This window comes from Giraffa tippelskirchi, chromosome 7, assembly GCF_054371585.1.
Source record: "Giraffa tippelskirchi isolate mGirTip1 chromosome 7, T2T-mGirTip1v1.2.pri, whole genome shotgun sequence".
NCBI classification, from domain to species: Eukaryota; Metazoa; Chordata; class Mammalia; order Artiodactyla; family Giraffidae; genus Giraffa; species Giraffa tippelskirchi.
In genome coordinates this window covers 32,634,139-32,660,219 of record NC_137281.1, presented here as the reverse complement: position 1 = coordinate 32,660,219, position 26,081 = coordinate 32,634,139, and the positions used below count along the sequence as shown (strand labels likewise).

Genomic DNA, 26,081 nt, shown 5'->3' with positions numbered 1-26,081 from the left:
CGAGTCGGTGATGCCATCCAACCACCTCATCCTCTGTGGTCCCCTTCTCCTCCTGCTTTTCATCTTTCCCAGCATAGGTCTTTTCTAATGAGCCGGCTCTTTGTATCAGGTGGCAAAGTATTGGAGCTTCAGCTTCAGCATCAGTCCTTCCAATGAATATTCAGGACTGATTTTCTTTAGGATTGATTGATCTCCTTGCTGTCCAATAATTCAGTAGGCAATGTTAAACAAATTTTAATCCTTAAAGTAGAATATTTTTATTTCTCAAAGGATGTGGATGTGATTTTTATAGCAACTACTTACATGTTTTGGGGTAACTGTCTTTATAGTTTTTGTTCTCGTAATTTAATTAATGGTATAACCAACACATTGGATATTTTCATCAAAAATTTTGACTATTTCCGTTACGTTTTAAAATTCTGACATGAATCACACACAAATGTGTCACTTTTTTTCTTTTAAAACTAAAAATATTACTAGTGTACCACCTTCTTTGAAAATGTTTGGTGTGCAGAAGCCTCTGAAAGCCATAAGCTTACTTCTGTAAAAATAGAAATATATTTTTATAGAAAATGCCAAAGTAGTTTTTATAAATTTGTAACAAAGAACATAAGGTCAGCATGAGACATTTTTATTTTCATTAGCATGTTGTGAGAGTGAGAAGGTGTTCTATTTAATCTAGGAAAGATGCAAGTGGAAATAAATTGAAAATATATTAGAAAATGTTTCTGTCATATTAATACATATAGAGACTTTTTGACTGTTCATGAAACATACACCTGTATATTTGTTATGAAGGCATTATAAACACCAAGGTTTTTTAGCTATGTCTAAATGCTAAATCTAAATAAACTCAATCCCTTAGGCCTAGAACGTACCAGATACACATATGCACAACACATATACACTCACTCAGGCAAACACACACCACACCCACACACAATTCATTCTCACAGTTAGATATATGGTTTTTTGACTTTAGAACGTTTGCATGATATATGAATCAAGATTGAACACTTTATTCTCTAATTCATTGAAAGAAATCCTGTTCAAACATGTTCTTGCATAAACTTGTTTGTCTACATAGATTACAGTAATACAGATATATTACCATAGATGATAAAGATGAAAATAGAAATGTCAGCATGCATTTCATTCTCATTTTATATCATTTTATTTGATCCTTACTATATTTCTATAAGATCAGTTAGAGGATTATAGTGGGTTGAATATTGCTCCCCCTAATATGTCCATAGTCCATCCTCTGGAACCTGTGAATGTTGTTTATATGGTGCAAGATTGAATGACACATTATTTTGAAAATATTTTTTGTAGATATAATTGGGTTCAGGATCTTGAGATGAGGGAATCATCCTGAATTACTGAGCGGGCCACAAATTCAATGACAGATATTCTTTTAAGAAAAAGGTGGAAAGAGATTTGAAACAGACAGAAGAGAAGGTACAGAAGAGATCATGTGAAGATGGAGGCCAGTTTTGGAGCTAGGGCTTCCCTGTAGCTCAGTCGGTAAAGAATCTGCCTGCGATGCAGGAGACCCAGTTTCAATTCCTGGGTTGGGAAGATCCCCTGGAGAAGGAAAGGGCAACCCACTTCAGTATTCTTGGCTGGAGAATCCAATGGACAGAGGAGCCTAGCGGGCTACAGTCCATGGGGTCGCAAGTGTCGGACATGACTTAGTGACTAAACCACCAGCCCCTTGCCCTGAAACACCTGGAGCCACAAGATGGAAGAGGTAAGCAAGGATTCTTCTCTCAAAGAAGAATCCTTTGGAAGGAATGAGGCTCTGTTGGCATCTTGGTTTTAGACTCTGGCCTTCAGAACTATGAAAAAGCAGATTTCTATTCAAGCCATCAATGTTGTGTCAATTGTTAGCACAGCTTCAGGATACGAATACAAGTATCAGTCCTATTCAGTAGATAGAGAGGAGAAGGCAATGGCACCCCACTCCAGTACTCTTTTGCCTGGAAAATCCCATGGACGGAGGAGCCAGGCAGACTTCAGTCCATGGGGTCTCGGAGACTTGGACACGACTGAGCGACTTCACTTTCACTTTTCACTTGCATGCACTGGAGAAGGAAATGGCAACCCACTCCAGTGTTCTTGCCTGGAGAATCCCAGGGATGGCGGAGCCTGGTGGCTGCCGTCTATGGGGTCGCACAGAGTTGGACACGACTGAAGCGACTTAGCAGCAGCAGCAGTAGATAGAGAGACTAACGTAAAATGATTCATCTGAATGAGGTTATGAAGTTGAGAAGTGAATTGGGCTGAAACCTGGGCCCGTCTTGAATCCAAAGACCTTGTTCTTAGCCACTTTGCAGGTAAAGACATGCCGTATTGATTATTCATTTTTGTTTTCTCTCTAAGATGCTTAAGGCTGAAGTAATGATATCATTAGTTGTTTTGAGAACTTATTTTGTGGTTTCAGGCTCCCAAGAGCACAATTTCAGGAAGGACAGTTCTGTTATCTATTGTTGTATAATAAATTACTCTTAATTGTAGTGTCTTAAAGCAACCATTTATTTTGCCTCATTATTTTGTGAATTGGGAATTTAGGAGTGGATGGGCTAAGGTAGTTCTTTTCCTAACTGGGCACTGAGCTGGATTCAGCTGGAGGTTTCTCTGAGCTGGGGCTAGATTTATGATGCCTGGGACCTTTTCCTTATGGTTTTTCTCTCTGTGTCGTGGGATCCTCCAGAGCATCTCACTATGGCTTAGATTTCTCACAACATGGTGGGCTCAGGGTAGTCACACTTCCTGGAGGGGATTGGAAGACTCTTTCCCAGCTTTAGTCTCAATCCTGCAAATGTCATTTCAACTCATTTTATATCCAGAAAATGTCCCTCTTTCTGCATCCTGAACATTGACTACTTGGTTCATCTTGAAAATATGTCTTATTTTGATTTAGTTTATCTCCAGTTCACTTTTTGTAGACCACTAAGTTCCATCCACTGGCATTTACAGACCCTTTTGCCTGAGTTTAACTCCAAGATACAAGTTTTAAATTACTTCTACCCAGCCTCATTTCCTTCCTAAGAAAGGCACTCCTGCAGCATTTGTCAGTATGGTACAAGAAGAAGAATGGAAAGTAACCACTGGAATAGAATTTCCCTCTTCATTTTTCCCACCTCAAGCCCTCACTTCCTGGGAGTTAGCCCACTGACTATCGTTTATTTCTGCATTGATATATAACAGAACCTGACCTAAGTACAGAATAGAAGTTATGTTGCAGTCACTCAGTAAGACATTTTAATCAGGCACCTGATATATATATATATATATATATATGTGTGTGTGTGTGTGTGTGTGTATATATATATGTATATATATACAAGTAAATATATAAAACAAGTTTTATATATATATAAAATAAGTTTAAAAATATATAATAAGTAAATATATAACAATGCATGTGCACATATGAAGTTGGTAAACAGATAAATCCATTTTATTGCACATATTTCAGGTCCCTACTTCCCTATTTCTTGCCCATAGTTCGCTTGAAAAGCCCACTGAGTGGGAGGGGCAGACAACAATGCAAATTTATTACAATAGGGGTATAATAAGGTCAAGGTTCCTAAAGGTGATTGCTTAATTTAAACTGAGCCTGTGCATTTTGGTGGAATTCCCATTTGATTGTGTTCTTCCTTCTGGGATTTGCAGACTACAAAATGTACCTCAGAGGGATGAGCTAAGGAGGTTCCCTGGTCCTAGGTTTCCTCCTCCACCATTCACTGCTGCTAATCTCTGGCTAGCTGCCATATATATATGCATGTATGTGTGTGTGTATATAAAATATACATGTGTGTCTGTATATTATGCAAGTTTCTTCAGTTGTGTCCAACTCTTTGTGACTCTATGGACTGTAGCATGCCAGGATCCTCTGATGGGATTCTTCCGGCAAGAATGCTGGAGTGGGTTGCCATGCACTGATCGAAGGGATCTTCCTGACCCAGGGATTGAACCCTAGTCTCTTAAGTCTCCTACATTGGCAGATGAGTTTTTTAACATTAGCACCACCTGGGAAGCCCAGGTGTATATTAGTTTAGTAATTGTATATAAATATATTAAATATAGATATAATTCATCTGTGCAATGTATATATAAAATATCTTGCAAGGATTTGAGTGTAAGTAATTTGTTTGGTTAGTTCAAAGAATGGTGAAGAAGTGAGAAAATACACAGAGAAAAGAAGAAAGTCAATAAAAAAGCATTAAATTAATGACCAGGATAACAGGATGAATAACTGGATTTAATCCAGATGATTACACTCTTTGTAAGAGAGACTTCAGATTAGTTTCTGGGAAACTGGGTTGTGTATGTCCCTTCAATGGTTGAGGTTTATCATGGAAGCATTGAATCTCTATCAGGTGTAGCCTATGGTAAGAGAAAACTCTCAGGTAAAGGGATGGAAGTGCTTGAAGTCAAATGTAATCAATGTATATGAGAATTGTCCACTAAATTCTTGGCGCACAGGATGGCTGATGCTATTCTGACATATTCTATTATGTTTCTGTACAAACACATTGTCGTCCATAACCTCTAAGCTGTATACACCTGCTTTTGAAGACCAAAACAAAAGTTGTGAGATACCTGTGAAAAAAAGAATGATTTTAGTAATCTCTGTATTCACCCTTGCTATAATCAGCACTGTTCAGTTCTCATTATAGATGTTCAACCAATTCAATTTGGTACCCAAATGGATGTCTCATGTTTAAACAGAGAGGTTCTTTTTAGTAAGTCATAACTTAATTCACTCAGATTCCTTGGCTTGGGGTCTGGCATCTCTATGGAATTAGCTCTGATTCATTTTCAATTTAAATTAATTTTCAATAGCAAACCAATGGTATTTGAAGACTAGAAATCCAAAGAATATATTTCCAAAGTTTCAATTTAAGTCTTTTGAAAAGACTGTATAATTGAATGCATTACCGTTTTAACAGTCCACATTACATACCAAAGCCCTCTATAATCAAGTGGCTGGTGAATAAATTCTTGGCACTCCCTTCTAGCTTTCTGTAACAAATAGAATGCATGTCTGTCTGGAATAAATCTTGACCACTCAAACTAATGGGAATCCAGTTAGGTTTTTGCCAACCTCAGGAAACATCCATTATCAATATATGCTGAGAAAATTATATTAGAAATAAGTGTTTCAGAGAAAAAATAGAAAGTGCCTCAAAGTTGACAGAAAACAGAATCTGTGATGGTATTATGATTGATTTTGGAGAGAAATAGCTGTGGATGCTTAAATACAGGAACAGCTTCAAAATATTTTAGGCTTCTAAAAGAGGATATTATTGACCTAAAAGATACTAAAGTATCTTGGTAACTTGTGATTCATATATAAATACATATTAATAGGTTATTTAAAATTCATATTATTGATCTAATTGATTTCAGCAACTCCAAGGGAACCTTTGAACATTTTGTAAATAATATTTCTGTTAAATATTGGGTCAGTGTTCACAAATTTATGGAGGGATTTCTGGATTTGATCCAGAAAATAATTAGAATGTTACATGAAGAAAAAAATATAGTCCAGTGATAAGAGCCAAATATAAGCACCCATGTTTTGTCTGAGTAAACGCTTCTGAGGAAAAGTATTCCAGATAATATTGAGATAAGCTTTAAACTATTGAAGATAACTAAGGGATTGTTACAAATTTAAGACAATATTTAGTGTAGTGTCTGGATTGTGAGAGGGTAGAATATAGGTTAAAATCCTTGGCTTCACTCATCTTTCATTTTTATCCTCTAATCTGAGCAGAGGAGAAAGTATGTATACTAATTATGAACACTCAACTTAGAATATTTAGGAGTTGTTAATACAAATGAAGGACTTCCCTGGGGGCTCAGCAGTAAAGAATCTGCCTGCAGTGCAGGAACCTCAGGAGACACAGGTTCAATCCCTGGCTTGGGAAGATCCCCTGGAGGAGGGCATGACAACCCACTCCAGTATTCTTGCCTGGAGAATGCCATGGACAGAGGAACCTGGTGGCTACAGTCTATGGGATTGCAAAGAGTTGGACATGACTGAAGTGACTTGGCACCCACTCACACACTACAAAGGAAACACTAAAAAACATTTTCAACTTATTAAATATCTCTTAAGTACTATGAGTCATTTGTACCTGCATTTCAGGGCAAGAATAGTTTACAGAAACAGAAGGACTAGATGTTTCAGACACCCAAAGAGGTTATACTTCCAGGATTTTTCTTCCAGGAACTATTTAACTTCAAAACTTAGTTAATGACTATTTTTAACCTTTTAAAATAAATGCATGAATTGTCATCCCACTATCTTACTCTACGCTATCTTACTCTACCTACATCTCTACCATAAATGTGAAAACAGATTATGCTGAATATGTCATGTGATCCTACATATAAAATGACAATTGGATTAATAAAAAGAAAAAACATCAAGGGGAGTGTTTACCAAGTAACAAGTCTCCAGGTGTGTAATTTTGAGTTGTAAGCTCTCAAAGCACTCAAGCACTGCAGCCATGAAACTAAAAGGCTCTTGCTCCTTGGAGGAAAAGCTATTACCAACCTAGACAGCATATTAAAAATCAGAGACATTACTTTGCCAACAAAGGTCCATCTAGTCAAAGCTATGGTTGTTCCAGTAGTCACGTATGGATGTGAGAGTTGGACTATAAACAAAGCTGAGCACTGAAGAATTGATGCTTTTGAACTGTGGTGTTGGAGAAGACTCTTGAGAGTCCCTTGGACTGCAAGGATATCAAACCAATCAATCCTAAAGGAAATCAGTCCTGAATATTCATTGGAAGTACTGATGCTGATGCTGGGAAAGATTTAAGGCAGGAGGAAAAGGGGACAGCAGAGAATGAGATGGCTGGATGGCACCACCAATTCAATGGGCATGAGTTTGAGCAAGCTCTGGGAGTTGGTGATGGACAGGGAGGCCTGGCTTGCTGTAGCCCGTGGGGTCACAAAGAGTCAGACATGACTGAGCAACTGAACTGAAATGAATTGAAGCATCCAAAAGTTCGTACTCCGTGGCTGTTGTCAATTAAATCTGAAAACAATGGGTTTCTGGGCATCATAGATGGAAATACTGTCTTGACTAGTAATGATACAATTGACTGAACACTGCAAGAAATCTTTCAGTCTATTCACACTTAAGAGCCCTTAACTCCTACAAACAAACAAACAAACTTGAAACTAGTTAAGAGCTAGCTGATCAAAAACTAAACTGTGACTTTCCCCTCAAGCCTTAGGTAGTGGGAAAATTCCTTTTCTTCTCTCAAAGTCAGTGGTAAAGTGAGAAAATGAGAGGTTTAAATTAGGTTATGCCAGAGATAAAACCAGGTGCCTTTTGTTTGTTCTGTCCTTAATTGCATTATCTCTGATATGTTGACCAGACGTCGCCAGCATAATTCCGAGGCTACATCCACGTACAACCAGAAAGAGTGAAATGTTGTGGTGTCAGTGACATAATTTTGGCCTCACCCTTTCTTGTAGCCTTCAACTCTATAATGGTCATTCAACAAAGTTCCTTTGTAAGGAGTTGTGATTTTTCTTTCAAATCAAAAGAGCCTTGATTTTAACAAGTTGTATTCCTCCATCAAATAAGTTCATCAAAGCAAATTTGTTATGAGTATTTTCTCCTGATCAGAAACAATATATCATGAGACTGTGAGTCTCTCTGCTTTGTGTGGCGAAGTAGAGCCTGACCCACACAAAACTAAAGAGTGGTTTGATGTCTTTATTAACACCAACTTCCCCTGTAGCCTTCTTAACACCTTAGTTCTATGATAAATTCAGGGACAGTGGAATCTTGAATAGTTCACAATAGCGCATTAGTTAAAATCAGTTTCAGAAATAATTAGTAACAGCTCAATACTACTTTGTAATCAATCAGTTATACAATAGCAACAGAAACCTATAGGCTTTCTTAGTGTAGTCAAGTTCATGGTCTCCCAGGTCAGATTGCTCTGGTCAAATATGGGTCTACCACTTAGTAGCTGGAAGACTTTGAACAAAGTTGTAATATGACAAAATGAGGATAAAGACAATGAGTACTTTATTAGATTGTTGTGGGGAGACATTGTATTCATCTATGTAAGACATTTAGAAGAGTTCCTGTCAGAATAAGCTACCTTAAATGTTCAGTTTAGTTCAATCGTTCAGTCGTGTCCGACTCTTTGCGACCCCATGGACTGCAGTATGCCAGGCCTCCCTGTCCATCACCAACTCCTGGAGTTTACTCAAACTCATGCCCATTGAGTCAGTGATACCATACAACCATCTCACCCTCTGTCATCTCCTTCTCCTCCCACCTTCAATCTTTCCCAGCATCAGGGTCTTGTCAAATGAGTCAGTTCTTTGCATCACGTGGCCAAAGTATTGAAGTTTCAGCTTCAACATCATTCCTTCCAATGAACACTCAGGACTGATCTCCTTTAGGATGGACTGGTCATATCTCCTTGCAGTCCAAGGGACTCTCAAGAGTCTTCTGCAACACCGCAGTTCAAAAGCATCAATTCTTCGGTGTTCAGCTTTGTTCATAGTCCAACTCTCACATTCATACATGACTACTGGAAAAACCATAGCTTTGACTAGATGGACATTTGTCAGCAAAGTAATGTCTCTGTTTTTAATATGCTGTCTAGGTTGGTCATAACTTTTCTTCCAAGAAGCAAGCGTCTTTTAATTTCATGGCTGCATTCACCATCTTCAGTGATTTTGGAGCCCCCAAAAATAGTCTGTCACTGTTTCCACTGTTTCCTCATCTATTTGCCATGAAGTGATAGGAGCAGTTACCATGATCTTAGTTTTCTGAATGTTGAGCTTTAAGCCAACTTTTTCACTCTCCTCTTTCATTTTCATCAAGAGGCTCTTTAGTTCTTCTTCACTTTCTGCCATAATGGTGGTGTCATCTGCATATCTAAGGTTATTGATATTTCTCCCAGCAATCTTGATTCCAGCTTGTGCTTCATCCAGCCCATCATTTCTCATGATGTACTCTGTCTATAAGTTAAATAAGCAGGGTGACAATATATAGCCTTGACGTACTCCTTTCCCTATTTGGAACCAGTCTGTTGTTCCATGTCCAGTTCTAACTGTTGCTTCCAGATCTGCATACAGAATTCTCAGGAGGCAGGTCAGGTGGTCTGGCATTTCCATATCTTTCAGAATTTTCCACAGTTTGTGATGGTCCACATCGTCAAAGGCTTTGGCATAGTCAATAAAGCAGAAATAGATGTTTTTGTGGAACTCTTGCTTTTTCGATAAAGCAACAGATATTGGCAATTTGATCTCTGGTTCCTCTGTCTTTACAGTATGAAAAGACTTAAATGTTAGATGTTATTATTTGTTGATGTTATTATTTGTATTATTAGTGAGTATATCAATAGAAATCACTTAGATTTTCCTGGTAATGGAATACAGATATTAAAAACAGAGAGAGACAGAGATGGAGAGAGATAAAGACAGAGACAGAGACGGCGCAAAATAGAGGGAGAATGAAGATGATGTGCTCAAATATTAACAGTGGGTGAAAAATATCACATTATACTTTGTGCTATTTTTCTGGTAACTTTTCTGGAAGTTTGATATCATTTTCAGATAAAAAGTTTAAAGAAGTGCAGATGAAAATAACTGATAAGAACAATTTTTGCCTTAAGTTTAAAACACTAATTTCAGAAGTTTTGAAAATATTCTTGTATTAGATATGCTAATTACCTTGATTGTGGTGGTCCTTTCAAAATAGAGACATAATATTAAAACATCAAATTGCACACCTTAAATATATACAACTTCTGTATGTCAATTATACAGTAAAACTGAAAAAATATTGTATTACTTGGCATTTTATGAAGATTTCCAACATTTCAGGCATTGTGCTGAGCATGCCAAATTCATAGCCACTGTTTCATATAATGTTTACAGCAACTTATAAGCTACTAACTACCCCTGATTTATGAAAAGAGGTATTCTGATATTTAGTATGGCAATCTTGTACAGTATAGTTCCAAATACATGCAGTACAACTTTATGAAACCTGCTAGTTTGTACCTATTGGAATTTGACCTAAAGTAAGGAATAAATCTGAAACATAATAGACTAGTTTGGAAATCTACTACATTTGCTTCTGAATTCTAGCTCTGTCATTAACTAGTTTTGGTACATTAGCCAGATTCCCATTCTGAATCTTAGTTTCTTCCTCCATAAAAACAAATCATCTAACTTGTAGTTTTTAAGGAATAAATTAAGTGCCAATAATTTTTGAAGAGAGATTTGCACAAAATAAAGGCTTAATAAATGACAGTAATTCTATTTTAAGAGATGGCAAAGAGAAACATCCTGAGATTATCTACTTAATTACATATACTTTTTTAAAAAGTAAAAAGTCAAATTATGAAGGAAGTGATGTATCATCACTTCTATGAATGTTTGTAAGATGAACCGTGTATATAAGTCATTCAGAAGATAGATTTAGGTACAAATATTATTCTGACAGAATAAAAATCTTGCCCACTGTATTCATTTTTTAAAGTATGTTTTTATGAAGCACATATTGATAAAATGAGCATTTAGGCAGAATGTGGTACCATCTTTAAAAGGTAACAGAAACTGCAAAATTCATTAGGTGATTTTACATTTATTATTTCTGTGAAAACCTGTTATGTTGTTCTTGGAGGACAAAATAATTTGGGGGCTAATTTTACTGTAATTATTCCAACTGGCTCTGGTTTCCTTCCAGAAAACCCCTTGTCAACTTCTTTTATGTGAGACTTCAGTGAGAAGTTGGTAAATTATTCAAGTATTTTCAGGCCAAAGCTCTTACTCCCATTTCTCTAACTCTAATCTGAATAGTAAGCGTTTCCTGAGTTTTTTTTTTTTTTCCTGTTAAAGATACTCAAGTAAGAACCTTTAAAATAAAAATCTCATAGTTGGGAGATGTCCTATGGAGAGAGAACCATCTCATGTATAAATTTGATTGCATCCAAGAAATTCAGTAGTATCTCTGGTTTCCAGAATCTCTCTGGTACAGTTATCACGAAGCTAACAGACATGTTAAGTATAAACCTCTTCCTAATCAGGCATAAATCCTGGGTGATCATTGTCAGTAGATTTGATGCCTGCATCGATATTAATTGCACAAATTTCAGGCAGGATTAGGCAGAATACAAGGAAAAAAAATCAGACTAGGAGGGAAGGGTTTCTTAAGCTATTTTAGAAGCTTAGAAGTAAATCATAAAATGTCAAGCTACAGAAATTGGCTCTGATAAATATGATTTTTTTCCTGAATTAGTCCACTAAGCTTTTATCCTTTTTGAACACTTTCAGTCAATCCTAAATACTTTAAATGCCAAGCTTAATATTGAATAGTTATGCTACAGCACATATAGAAGATTGAAAGCAGCAGTTATTCTAGATGAGAATGAGTTATTTTATCTTCATTTAGACCAAAATGAAAGAAAATAACTATCATGTGAAAGTATTGTAAACAAACAAACAGTTCTAAAGGTGCCAGGTTGTGGTTACCAAATGGGAAAATATAAATGATAAAAAAATGTATACTCATTTCAGCCAAGGCATGTATACTGGGTAGATCTCCCCCCACCCACTGCGAGTTAAAGTGTCTGAGTCCCTCTAAGAGGATATAGGGTTTTAATTGTAATTTAATTTTAAATTCTTATTTAGGGGTATTTAGATTTGTCAATGACTATAAAAATTGCATACCAGCTGTCACTTGGCTTGCATTCAGGTGTGGTCTTTGTTCAGTGCACATGAGTAGGTCCCAATAATGCTGAAGAAACTCGTGCAAGGAAGGATACTTTGAATTCCTAAAATTTCTGTTGGAAATATTTTATTCATTAAAAATCACAGATAAGCATTATCCATGTTCCAAGTTTCTTGAAGAAAGATATTTTATATCATTTAATTTCAAAACTGTAATTTTTAAAACTTGATATAGTCTACCATAATGATAAATAATAAAATACTGATATATGTACTATTATGAACAGATTCTCTAAGATGTATTTTAATGGAAAAAAAGATACAAAATCATATATTCAGATCATTTTTGTGAAAGTAAATTTAAAAATAGTTATGTGGAAAAAAAGCCAAAACCAAATATAAAGCTATCAGACATCACACAGGTCTTTAGAAAGGGTAGTAATTTGAAAGTCAGGAGATAAAAGTTCAAGAATTCACGTGTGTTAGCTGGGTGACTTTGGACAAACCAGGTAATCTTTCAAGGATTTGTATATTTCAGTATAAACCAACTTGATTTGACTTCCTGACTGATCTCAGGAAACTTAACCATGTCATATTTATTGCTCTCTATATAGTTTGTACTTGATAGAAAATTGATGAGTAAAAGTTTTTAGTGAATGTTGTACCACATTTATTACAACAGTTCATTATTTTTTCCCAAGCTTAAGAGGAATGTTTAGGATGTCATAAATTTTCAGTGTGTCTTTCGTTAAAGGACACCCTCAGTTTATTTTATTGGCATAGAATAGAGCATAAGGCAGGAATTCAAACCTTGTTTAGAAATATGAAGAAATCAAATGGATTAATCTTTGTTTAATGTTTATAGAGGTCTACCAAATGGTGCTGTTTATAATCAAGCAGCTGCTGTTTTATTTCCAATGACAATATAATGTTTCAATGGTTTGTTAGGAAAAGACCCATTCACTGTTTAGTCCTATAGTTTTCCAGAATGTGTATCAATATGTATCATTAAAGTGAAAAATCAGAAAATCCTGGCTGTCTTACCCACTGAAGTTCATTCTTAAAAGTGTGTCATTTTTTTTTGGATTCCCACTTTTAGCTTGATGTCTGAGACACAAGAGATACTAAATAATATATGCCACTTACATGAAATATGTTAGAGAAAGAGATTTTTAAAATAATACTGCATTTTAGAAAATGAAATTATTAACACATATGTAGCTATAGATAATTTAGAATTTAAAAGTTTCAAGTTAGAATTTGAAAAGCATGAAACAATGGTGACCATTATCTAGTAAACTGCTCACTAAGGAAATATAACATAGATGAATGTTTAATAGTAATTTAAGTTTCTTTCTCCATCACTGATTTCAATTTCTTCATTTACGAGCTTTTAAAAATTATATAATTATTGATTAAGTTTAAAGAGACCTAAGTTCCCCTGTCTCTAAAGTCAAGGAATTAAAGGAAATTTTCTAAGATCACCAGGGAATTCAGTGTTAAAGGTGAATTTTAGGATACTGCTCTTTTAATTTTTGGCTATACTTTATTCAACCATTAAACTCTATTCTGCAAAGATTTTTGTAGAATTCAGGGTGAACTTTCCAAATAAGTACCCTCTAAGCTCCCTTTCTGAACTAAAATAGTAAATGTTTAGTAATTTGCTCTATTTTAAAAGAAACTAAGATTATTTTTTTCTACATACCAGTCATTTTATCAGTGGGGAAATTATTTTAACTAAAAGTTTAGGCATTTTTATTCTATATCTTGATCTGGATATAATGTGAATATCTAATGTAGCTTTAATAAAATGATTTAGAAAAGTGGTTTTTTTTTAATTTAATTCAAATGATTTGCTCAGCAGAAATTTATAATGAGATTTGTTTCTCTGAGTTACCCTTATTGAGTGATGATGGTTAGCAATGCTTTTAAAACATTCGTCTATTGATGGTTTCTTTGAGAGCTGGTTTATTTAATAAACTTCAAATTCTCTCCTTCAGTGTTAGAATTGTTTCCCCTGAAGCATTTCTCAAGGTAAAACCAGCTTGTAGTCTCATTATTCTCCAGCTCATCTTATTACAGTAAGAAAGCAAATATTATTGAATTGGAAAAGAGGACTGAAAATAAGCAGTGAGAAAATATTTGTTTCTCCAGATGTTTTAGAAGCACAACTTTCTCCCATGTTTCACCACTAAGCACTTAAAATCTGGCATTTTCTGAGTCAACAAATGTCTCCTTTGAATTAGAGATAAAGAAGAACGAAATATATGAATACTGGGATCAAAATTGTTAAAACAATGTTATTCATGTTTTTGATAGCGCCAGAATCTTGAATCCCTTATGATGGAGGCTGGTCTCTCCAGGTAGCTGGGGTCATGGGCCAGTTTCACTGGGCAGCGTTTAGAGTACCATACACATTTGCGTATGAATAAGAGATTGTTAAGACAATGGAGTTAGCCAAGGCAGAGTCTAAAGGAAAGGCAAGGTCCACCTTTGAGGGTCATTTAGGCTGATGAACTATCTTGTTTCACCCGAGACTGACTGAGTTCTCTGGATACAGAAGTTTCAGTTTTAAAACCTTGACGCTCCCTGGCAAGTTTAAAACCTTGGCAGTCCTAGTTTGCCTGTGTCTGAGGGGCTACACAGATTAGAGAACTTCCAACACTAAAAGCAGGAAAAGTTCCAGGGCAAACTGGGAGGAGTCAGTCACCTTATAATACTAAGTCAGAAAGTGCCAGTGGTGATATAAAGTTCAGAATTAGAGGGGAAAAATGTGGCTGTGGTGGGCCATATCATAATCAAGTAATGAAAAGGATGTAGATGAGATGGTAGTCTTGAATTAATTATCCCATCACTGGGTGATTTACTGTCTAGTTATATGCACTGAAAAATAAGTGAATGAACCTGGGTGTAGCAATACATTTGAACTCCTAGACTCGACCACGTTGACACTTAGGACAAGTAACTTTATTTTTATTAGTTTCAGATTTCCATCCATGAAATGGGGCTAATAGTCTCACCTTGAAAATTTTTTGTGAGCTTTAAATATTTTTTAAATTAATAATGCAATATACAGAACTGTTATTATTACTATTCTTATTTATCTGTCTTAAAAGGCAAAGAACTAGATCAAAATAAAGGAAGAACATCTATGTCAATATATCTAACATTTCGGTAAAATTGCCTGTTTTCCTTCTTATTTATTAGCTTTTTTATGATTTATATAATTTTTAAATTAATATATCAGTATCTTCAGAGGTTCTCTTAAAACATCTATTAAAATGTTCAGGTATCCTATATTCTTGTATAAATAAAATAAAAAAGTAAAGATCGCCTAGTGTACAGAGCTTCATGAGGAAACTAGAGATGCCAAAGCAATTAAATATAGATATCTAATTTTGGAACTTCAATCCACTATATATTGCAAAAGATTCCCCTTTTCCTCTTGGAGCCTTTCAGATGTTAGAGACAGGATGCAAAAACTGATGTTTAAAGCTTTTTTAAATGTATACTTACCAATTAAAGCAGGAAAGCTGTAGATAATTGATTGCTTTTTGACCTTTGAGAACTAATTTAGAGGATAAATATGGCTGTCCATTAAAATATCAAGTCCAAACGAATCACTATAAAACTGTTTCTTAAAATCCTCTATTTTCAAAAGTTTAAAAAGAAAATCATACTGGCAATTCTAGGAAAGAAGCCTTTTTTATAACAGGGGATTTTGAGATTGTTTTGTCCATTTTCTTTATTTTATAGATGAGGCAGATGAAGCACCGACTGGAGAAATGTCATATTTCAAATCACTGAAGTATTTTTTGGGTTTTAGGACCTAAAACAAGTGAATGAACAAAAAATAATAGTTCACTTTTGGTGTTAAAAGTACTGTCTTAAAAAATACTGTATTGAGTTGTACTACTTTGGCTCACATATAGATAATAATTAAACGAGAGATCCGTTTAGAATGGAAAAGATAAATACCTGTTTTATTCTAATGCTTTTTAGTATGAATCTTAATAATTCATTCTTATTTGTTTCCCTTCAAATATCACCTGCAGCTAGCAAAGAAAATTATCATTGGATTTTCAGAGATTATCTTCTACTCAAAGCTGAAATTTCCAAATGAGAAAAAATATTATGTAACCTATGTAAACCAAAAATAATTATTTTCAGTAAAAATTTGAGCTCAAAAAGTGTAGTGTGTGTGTTGTAAGAGGAGATACATTTCAACAAGGAGTTAGTACTAGCACCCAACAAGTGAGGAGATGGTTGCTTGGAAAACATGAACCCCTGAAAGGTAAATTAAAGGAAAACGTGTTGTTCAGTCATGACGTTGTGTCTGACTCTTTGCAACCCTGTGAACTGCAGCATTCCAGGCTTCCCTGTCCTACACTATCTCCTAGAGCTTGCTCAGACTCATATCTATTGAGTCAGTGATGCCATCCAACCATCTCATCTTCTGTTGCCCCTTTTACCTCCTGCCCCCATTATTTCCCTGTATCAGGGTCTTTTCCAGTGAGTCGGCTCTTCCTATCATGTGGCCAAAGTAATGAAGCTTCAGCTTTAGGATCATCCCTTCCAGTAATGTTCAGGGTTGATTTCCTTTAGGATTGACTAGTTTGTTGTCAGTCTCCTTGTTGTTCAAAGGACTCTCAAGAGTCACCACAGTTGTTGTTTCTTTTTCTGGGGGGCAGGAGGGGTATGTGCTGGAAAACAGTATTTCAGTTCAGTTAAGTTCAGTTGCTCAGTCATGTCCGACTCTTTGCGACCCCATGAACCGCAGCACGCCAGGCCTCCCTGTCCATCACCAACTCCCGGAGTCCACCCAAACCCATGTCCATCAAGTCGGTGTTGCCATCCAACCATCTCATCCTCTGTCGTCCCCTTCTCCTCCTGCCCTCAATCTTTCCCAGCATCAGGATCTTTTCCAATGAGTCAGCTCTTTGCATCAGGTGGCCAAAGTATTGGAATTTAAGCTTCAACATCATTCCTTCCAATGAACACCAAGGACGATCTCCTTTAGGATGGACTGGTTGAATCTCCTTGCAGTCCAAGGGACTCTCAAGAGTCTTCTCCAACACCACAGTTCAAAAGCATCCATTCTTTGGCACTCAGCTTTCTTTATAGTCCAACTCTCACAACCATACATGAGCACTGGAAAAACTATAGCCTTGACTAGACGGACCTTTGTTGGCAAAGTGATGTCTCTGCTTTTTAATATGCTATCTAGGTTGGTCATAACTTTCCTTCCAGGGAGTAAGCGTCTTTTAATTTCATGGCTGCAATCACCATCAGTAGTGATTTTGGAGCCCAGAAAAATAAAGTCAGCCACTGTTTCCACTGTTTCCCCATCTATTTGCCATGAAGTAATGGAACCAGATGCCATGATCTTAGTTTTCTGAATGTTGAGCTTTAAGTCAACTTTTTCACTCTCCTCTCTCACTTTCATCAAGAGGCTCTTTAGTTCTTCTTCACTTTCTGCCGTAATGGTGAAGTCATCTGCATATCTGAGGTTATTGATATTTTCCCGACAATCTTGATTCCAGCTTGTGTTTCCTCCAGCCCAGCGTTTCTCATGATGTACTCTGCATATAAGTTAAATAAGCAGGGTGACAATATACAGCCTTGACGTACTCCTTTCCCTATTTGGAACCAGTCTGTTGTTCCATGTCCAGTTCTAACTGTTGCTTCCTGACCTGCATACAGGTTTCTCAAGAGACAGGTCAGGTGGTCTGGTATGCCCATCTTTTCAGAATTTTCCACAGTTTATTGTGATCCACACAGTCAAAGGCTTTGGCATAGTCAATAAAGCAGAGGTAGATGTTTTTCTGGGACTCTCTTGCTTTTTCTATGATCCAGCTGATGTTGGCAATTTGATCTCTGGTTCCTTTGCCTTTTCTAAAACAGTATTAAACAATTTTAAAAGTTAAACTTGGGACATCGTCACATACATTGTCACCAATTGTAAGAGATAATTGAACCTACTCATCAGATTGAACTGACTCAATTATTCCTTCAAAGCAAAAGACAAAAATCTCAATATCTTTACTTCTGAAATACTCCATAGAAGAATCAGTTTGTGGTAAAAGAGAAAAGTTCAATAAAATTTATAGGTTCTCTCAGTTCTGCTCTCTTTGTATCATCTTATATCTATATACATTTTCATTCTCTTTTCCATTACTGATTCTCACTGTTTACTGCTCTCCAAAATATAATGCCACTCTTTGATTATACAGGTTGTGTTGGATGATACAGAAAAGGTTTTATACCAGTCATTAATTTCAGGTCTATACTGTACACTGCAGTATGACAGGTGTTTTAAAGTACTAAAGATGCCCCATGAGCCTCATAGGCTTTTCCAGCAAACTCCTACCTTTCCCTCCCAGGCTCACCCTGACACACCTACTTACTTGTGCTTTTTCCATCTGCATGGATACTCAGCTCCGTGAAGCCTACCTCTATGCTTTGTTTATGCCAGTTCCCCAACTTAAAACATCTCTTTACACTTATAAATTTAACCCTTAAGTCTTAGCTCAATCATAACTTTTTTCCTTACATATGTATTGCTCCTTGTGCTAGAGATCCATTGATTTTTGTAACTCTGCTATAGCATCCTTTGTTATCTTCCTGATATAATAGGTAAACACGAGGCTGTTGATCTTCCCAGACCGTGAGTTCCTTAGGGATTATGATCATAGTTATAAACCTGTGTGCAGAATGTTTCATAGTATTTGGCATAGAGTTAGGTTTAATACATATTTCTTGACTTGAAATGTTAGCTGAGCAGTCTTAAAGCAAACCTCCTAGTGTAGGTGGGGGCAACATAAGGCACTTAAAAGTACATTTTCTGAGAAGGTTTTGCATCAAGAATATTCTGCTAATTTTGAATACAAATCAGTAAAAGTCATTCTTTGATTTACCATTTCTGTGAACACAAATCAAATTTATTATATATAGCTACAAAGTTAAAAAGCCAGTTTTAAGATTATTGAACATTAGTGTGCTTCTGCAGAAAATGTACCTTTTTAATCTTTAACTAAAACAAAAAATTAAGATCTCTCTTGCACTGTGTTTTAAAGAGGCATTTGAAGCCACATATGATTTTAAATAGTATCTTCTATATAATTGATAGACTATTTGAAAAATCTCACCTGATTGTCTGTTAAATAAAGGTACATTTCCTCTTTCTCTGTTACATGATATTTTGTCCTTGTAACATTTTTCCACGAGGCATTAGCTTTCAGCAGTTGCTCTTATAAAAATAGACAAAGCTTTCAACTTAATTGAATTTGAAAATTACAGAGATTGAGCTGACTTACCAAAATGTATGTGGTTGCTTTAAACACATAAACAAAATGAATGAAATTGATATGTTGGCTTAAACATACCAGTTGAAGAAAAGGTGTAGTAAAAGGACAATTTGATTAAAAATAGAAGAGTCAATAAAAATGAGATTATGTGCACAATAAAATTTATGATAATGAACTTGACTTTTTTCAGATCCTAAAATAGTGCAGCTGCTTTCCTGAGTGGGTTTTAACCACCAGTCTTTTGGTTAGCAGCCAAGTAAGTCAACTGATTGTGCCACAGAAATACACATACATACAATCTCTAAAACTTTCTAAAATATGTTAATCAAGATTCCATCAATGTAGATATTATATAGAAGCAGTTATTAGTATGATAGTCCCCAACAACATTAAGCATCCACATCAACAAAGAAAAAATAATATAAAGGGAGAGAAAGAAAAAACTTGATGCCCGCACACCTGTTTTGGTACCAGTTATGTCTTAATGTTACCTTAGCTAAGTCACTACCAATTCCTAGACCTTAAAATTGTTTAGCAAAAGAATCAAATGTCTTTCTTGTTCAAGTATCTACAGTCTCTATGCAGCCAAATTCAATTCCCATGGAAGTTAATGAAAGGCCTGGGGAGAAAAAGGGGCTGTTACTGTGAGAAAAAGATTTTTTTTTAAATTATTTCTCAGCTGGGGATTGGGTGCCAAAAGGACAGAGGCAACAATGCATGAAAGATATGTTGTCAGGCATTCAAGAATAATAATGAGTTATATATGTAAGTAAATATATATTATGTATAATGCATTATTAGATATAATGTGGATGTTACATTTATGTGAAGGCTTTTGTGTTGACATATGTCTTTCTTTATCTTAGGTAAACAGCTAGGAATTGGATGGCTGGATTATATGGTAGGGGTATGTTAACTTTTAAAGTTAAATTTTCAAAGTGGTTTTATTATTTTACATGGTCATCAGTAGCATTTGAGAATCAGTTGCTCAATATACTTGCCAGCACTTGGTATGGTTAGCTTTTGAAAATTTAGTGCTCTGCTAGGAATATAGTGGTGCTTTATTGTTGTTTTGTTTTTTTCAATAGTGCATAGATTAAAAATATATATATTTATTTGTTTATTTGGCTGTGCTGGGTCTCAGTTGTAACATATGGAATCTTTAGTTGGGGCATGAGAACTCTTAATTGCAGCATGTGGGATTTAGTTCTCTGACCAGGAATTGAACCTGGGCCCCCTGCATTGGGAGCACAGAGGCTTAGACTCTGGACCACCAGGGAAGTCACTGTAGTTATAATTTATTTTTCCCTAACAATTAATGATATTGAATATTGTTGCATGTACTTATTTACCACTATTATATTTTCCTTATCTGTGTTTATTCAAAAAATTTGTCCATTTTAAGAGGATTTTTTGCCTACCTGTAATTGAGTTATATGAGTTATTTTTATATCCTATATTTCCATAGCTTCTTGGATATTTTACAAATATACTGTACTGTGGCTTGCATTTTTATGTTCTTAAAAGTATCTTTTAAAGAGCTAAAGTTTTAAAGTTTTAAAGAGCTAAAGTTCAAATTATGATGAGTATTTTCTTTTGTGGGTTTATTTTTTGGTCCTATTTCTGAAATCTTTGCCTAAGCAAATGTCACTAAGATTTTTCTACTATGTTATCTTCTAGAAGTTTTACTTCATGGTATGAATGGTCAGGATTCATATTTTTTCATATGGATATCAAATTGTTCCAGCACCATTTGTTGAAAAGATTATCATTCACCATTAAATTACCTAAAAATCAATTTACACTGTATGTCTAAGTCTAGTTTCAGGTCTCTTTATTCTATTTCATTGATCATTATGCATAGCTTCTCAACAGTACAAAGCGATCTAGATTATAGTGGCTTCATACGTCTTAAAATCAGGTGGTATATATTCTCCAACTTTGCTGTTACTTTTCAAATTTGTATTGGTGTATTAGTTTTCTATTGCTGAGTGACAGATTGTCAGAACTTTAGTGGTTTAAGACATCAATTTATTATTTCATAGTTTCTTCAGGGCGGAAGTCTGAGCATAGCATAACTGGATTCTCCTCTCAAATTCTCAAGGTTGACCTCAAGGAGTTTGCTAGGACTGTGTTCTCACCTGGATCTCAGCGTCCCCTTCAATCTCATTGAGATTTTTGGAAACATTTTATTCCTTGAGGCTGTAGGACTTAGTCCCTGTTTTCTTGCTGTCTAGCCAGAGACCACTCTCAACTGTAAGAAGCCATCATCAGCTTCTTGCTACATGGCCCCTTGTGTAGGACCTCACATGCCCACATGTTCCAGATCTCTTCCTTCAGAAAGTGTCCAGTGCTTTTGAAGGTCTCACCTGACCTGGTCAGGCCCACTCAGAGTATTCTCCCTTCTGATTAATTTAAAGTCATCTGATATGAGATCTTCATTACACTTGCAACATCCCTTTACCTTTGCCATGTAATGTACTCTAACCTGTAAAATATCTGTTAGAGTAACATGCCCACCCACTTTCAAGGACTAGAGATTATACAGGGCAGATATACTCAGGGGTGGAAATTTGGGGAGAAACTTTGGAATTTTCCCCATCATATCTCTTCTATGTTTTTTCCATTATTTTGTAAATTATAAAATCAGATTGCCAATTTCATGAAGAAATTGTGTTGGGTATTTAGACTTGTGTTGAAGTTAGAAGTCAATTTGAAGAAAACTGATCTGTTAAGAAGGTTGAGCTTTTGAACCCATTGGCATATTATAATTCACTATACATTTCTAAATTTCTTTCAATAATGTTTTTTAGTTTTCACTGTAAAGGTCTTTGATTTATTCACATTTTTGGTGCATTTGCTAAATGCACCAATATTTTAGAATAATCCCTGAGGTGAGAAAGCTTTCACTTTTAGACACATTGTGAATTAATGTTAAATACTATGGAAGTATTAATAATACTCAGAGAAGAGGTACAGATAAGAGGTTTAAGTGACCTTTAAAAACAATAAGCTGCATGGAATTAACTTTAGATCATTTTTTATCTTTTCTGATGACCTAGCCTATTTTTGTTCTTCCTTGTACCAGTGATGACAAATCTAGAGAAAATCTTGAAAATGTATCTCTAAATTTTTATACATATCTCATTTTGTAGGAAATAACTGTTTGTTGTTAGATAGATAGATAGTGCCTGATAGATAGTGGCAGTGAAAGTTGCTCAGTCATGTCCAACTCTTTGTGACTCCATGGACTATACAGGCCATGGAATTCTCCAGGCCACAATACTGGAGTGGGTAGCCTTTCCCTTCTCTAGGGGATCTTCTCAACCCGGGGATCAAACCTAGGTCTCCCGCATTGTAGGCAGATTCTTTACCAGCTGAGCCACCAGAGAAGCCCAAGATACTAGAGTGAATAGCCTATCCCTTCTCCAGTGGATCTTCCTGACCCAGGAATCGAGCCAGAGTCTCCTGCATTGCAAGTGGATCCTTTACCAACTGAGCTATCAGGAAAGCGTGCCTAATAAGATAAAATGTCTCTCTGAGACAAAGTACCATGCTTAACTTAGAAAGGGAGATTTTATTTGTGTGTGTGTATGATGGTAAGGTGACTGTAAGATATTTCAAATCAATCTTCAATGAGCCAAATTTAAAGGGAATTTTTTTTTTTTTTTGATAGAGTCGTCTTAGGATGGGTAACCTCCAGACAGGATAGTGCAGATCATTACCCAGGATTCTACAGGTTCAAAACAGAATTTAGTATATCAGAAAAACAATGAAACCAAAATAAGTAAAAATCAGTAATAATGGATCAGAGGTTTAAACTATATAGACAGAGCCAAGACTGTAGGTTCAGAACCATTTAAGGAAAAACTGTTGTTAACGGCACTGATCCACTGTGGATTTCTTCCTTTTGATGACTTGAACTGCTTACTTATTATGGACTGGGTCTCCAAAGTGCTTGAACCTATGTAAAAATTGTTATTACAGTAAGAACACATCTGACAATCAAATTATCAATATAAATAAATCAGTGAAACATAATGAGTAATTTTCATCATCACTTTTAAATAACATTGACACAGAACAACAGATAATGGACACGGTAGAAATAGAGCTTCCTAAGATAAACTGAAAGCAAAATGGAAGCACTGGAATTGTAAAGCTGAAATAAAGAAGGAAACAAGGTTAGGATACTGAAAGCATTTAGCTAAGGGGTTTAACCAACACCTTGACACCAGAGCAAGGTTAGCATGAGCCAGAAGATATCAGGTGAAGAGGCTCTCAAACCAGAATGAGGAAATGTCACACTTATGATCCATAGACTTCCTAAAATATACTCCATACAGTTCCCTCCCCCACTTTGAACTCTTAGCATTGGCATCTATTATAGTGAGAACCTGATAAAGACCTAGACTCTTTATCACAAATATGTGACTTTTCCCACTTTAAAAAGAACAAATGAGTCTGAAATTCAGTACTTGGATGCAATCTCAAAAATGAGAGAATGATCTCTGTTCATTTCCAAGGCAAACCATTCAGTATCACAATAATCCAAGTCTATGCCCTGAACAGTAATGCTAAAGAAGCTCAAGTTCAATGGTTCTATGAAGAACTACAAGACCTTCTAGAACTAACAACCAAAAAAGATGTCCTTTTCATTACAGGGGACTAGAATGCAAAAATAGAAAGTCAAGAAATACCTGTAGTAACAGGCAAATTTGGCCTTGGAGTACAAAATGGAGCAGGGCAAAGGCCAATAGAGTTTTGCCAAGAGAACACACTGGACATAGCAAACACCCTCTTCCCACAACACAAGAGAAGACTCCACACATGGGTATAAATAGATGGTCAATACCAAAATCAGATTGATTATATTCTTTGCAGCCAAAGATAGAGAAGCTCTATACAGTCAGCAAAAACGAGACTGGGAGCTGACTGTGGCTCAGATCATGAACTGCTTATTGCCAAATTCAGACTTAAATTGAAGAAAGTAGGGAAAACCACTAGACCATTCAGGTATGACCTAAATCAAATCCCTTATGATTATACAGTGGAAGTGACAAATAGATTCAAGGGATTAGATCTGATAGACAGAGTGCATGAAGAACTATGGACTGAGGTTCATGATATTGTACAGGAGACAGGGATCAAGACCATCCCCAAGAAAAAGAAATGCAAAAGGCAAAATGGTTTTTGGAGGAGGCATTACAGATAGCAATGAAAATAAGAGAAGTGAAAGGCAAAGGAGAAAAGGAAAGATATACCCATTTGAATACAGAGTTCCAAAGAATAGCAAGGAGAGATAAGAAAGCCTTCCTCAGTGATCATTGCAAAGAAATAGAGGAAAACAATAGAATGGGAAAGACTAGAGATCTCTTCGAGAAAATTAGAGATACCAAGGGAACGTTTCATGCAAAGATGGGCTCGATAAAGGACAGAAATGGTATGGACCTAACAGAAGCAGAAAATATTAAGAAGAGGTGCAAGAATACACAGAAGAATTGTACAAAAAAGATCTTCATGAACCAGATAACCACGTTGGTGTGATCACTCACCTAGAGCCAGACATCCTGGAGTCCGAAGTCAAGTGGGCCTTGGGAAGCATCACTACAAACAAAGCTAGTGGAGGTGATGGAATTCCAGTTGAGATATTTCAAATCCTGAAAGATGATGCTATGAAAGTGCTGCACTCAATATGTCAGCAAATTTGGAAAACTCAGCAGTGGCCACAGGCCTGGAAAAGGTCAGTTTTCATTCCAATCCCAAAGAAAAGCAATGCCAAAGAATGCTCAGATTACCACACGGTTGTATTCATCTCACACACTAGCAAAGTAATGCTCAAAATTCTTCAAGCCAGGTTTCAACAGGACGTGAACCATGAACGTCTAGATGTTCAAGCTGAATTTAGAAAAGGCAGAGGAACCAGAAATCAAATCGCCAACATCTGTTGGATCATCGGAAAAACAAGAGAGTTCCAGAAAAACATCTACTTCTGTTTTATTGACTATGCCAAAGTCTGTGACTGTGTAGATCACGACAAACTGTGGAAAAGTCTTCAATAGATGGGAATACCAGACCACCTTACCTGCCTCCTGAGAAATCTGTATGCAGGTCAAGAAGCAGCAGTTAGAACTCGACATGGAACAGCAAACTTCTTCCAAATTGGGAAAGGAGTATGTCAAGGCTGTTTATCGTCACCCTGCTTATTTAACTTCTAAAAGAGTACATCATATGAAATGCCGAGCTGGCTGAAACACAAGCTGGAATCAAGATTGCCAGGAGAAATATCAATAACTTCAGATATGCAGATGGCACCACCCTTATGGCAGAAAGCAATGAAGAACTAAAGAGCCTCTTGATGAAAGTGAAAGAGGAGAGTGAAAAAGCTGGCCTAAAACTCAACATTCAGAAAACTAAGATCATGGCATCTGGTCCCATCGCTTCATGGCAATAGATGGGGAAACAATGGAAACAGTGACACACTTTATTTTGGGAGGTGCTCCAAAATTACTGCAGATGGTGACTGCAGCCATGAAATTAAAAGACACTTACTCCTTGGAAGAAAAGTTATGACCAACCTAGAAAGCATATTAAAAAGCAGAGACATTACTTTGCCAACAAAGGTCCATCTAGTCAAAGCTATAGTTTTTCCAGTAGTCATGTGTGGATGTGAGAGTTGGATCATAAAGAAAACTGAGCACCGAAGAATTGATGCTTTTCAAGTGTGGTATTGGAGAAGACTCTTGAGAGTCCCTTGGACAGCATGGAGATCAGCCAGCCCATCCTAAAGGAAATCGGTCCTGAATATTCACTGGAAAGACTGATGCTGAAGTTGAAACTCCAATACTTTGATCATCTGATATGAAGAACTGACTCATTGGAAAAGACCTTGATACTGGGAAAGATTGAAGGTGAGAGGAGAAGGGGACAACAGAGGATGAGATGGTTGGATGGCATCACCAACTCCATGGACATGAGTTTGAGTTAACTCCGAGAGTGGGTAAAGGACAAGGAGACCTGGCGTGCTGCAATCCATGG

The 26,081-nt window shown here is 36.2% G+C and overlaps 1 protein-coding gene across 2 annotated transcripts in view; it reads left to right on the top strand.

Annotated features, from left to right (window-relative positions):
• Nucleotides 1-26,081, top strand: part of LOC145514263 (uncharacterized) — a 1,003,391-nt gene that overhangs the window by 346,845 nt on the left and 630,465 nt on the right. Inside the window, exon 2 of one of the 2 annotated variants that reach the window (XM_081511609.1) lies at nucleotides 19,910-19,950. The exons of the other annotated variant lie outside the window; for it this stretch is intronic. The gene's annotated coding sequence lies outside the window, so the exon portion shown is untranslated. The remainder of the gene's footprint in view (nucleotides 1-19,909; nucleotides 19,951-26,081) is intronic. 2 annotated transcript variants of the gene reach the window in all.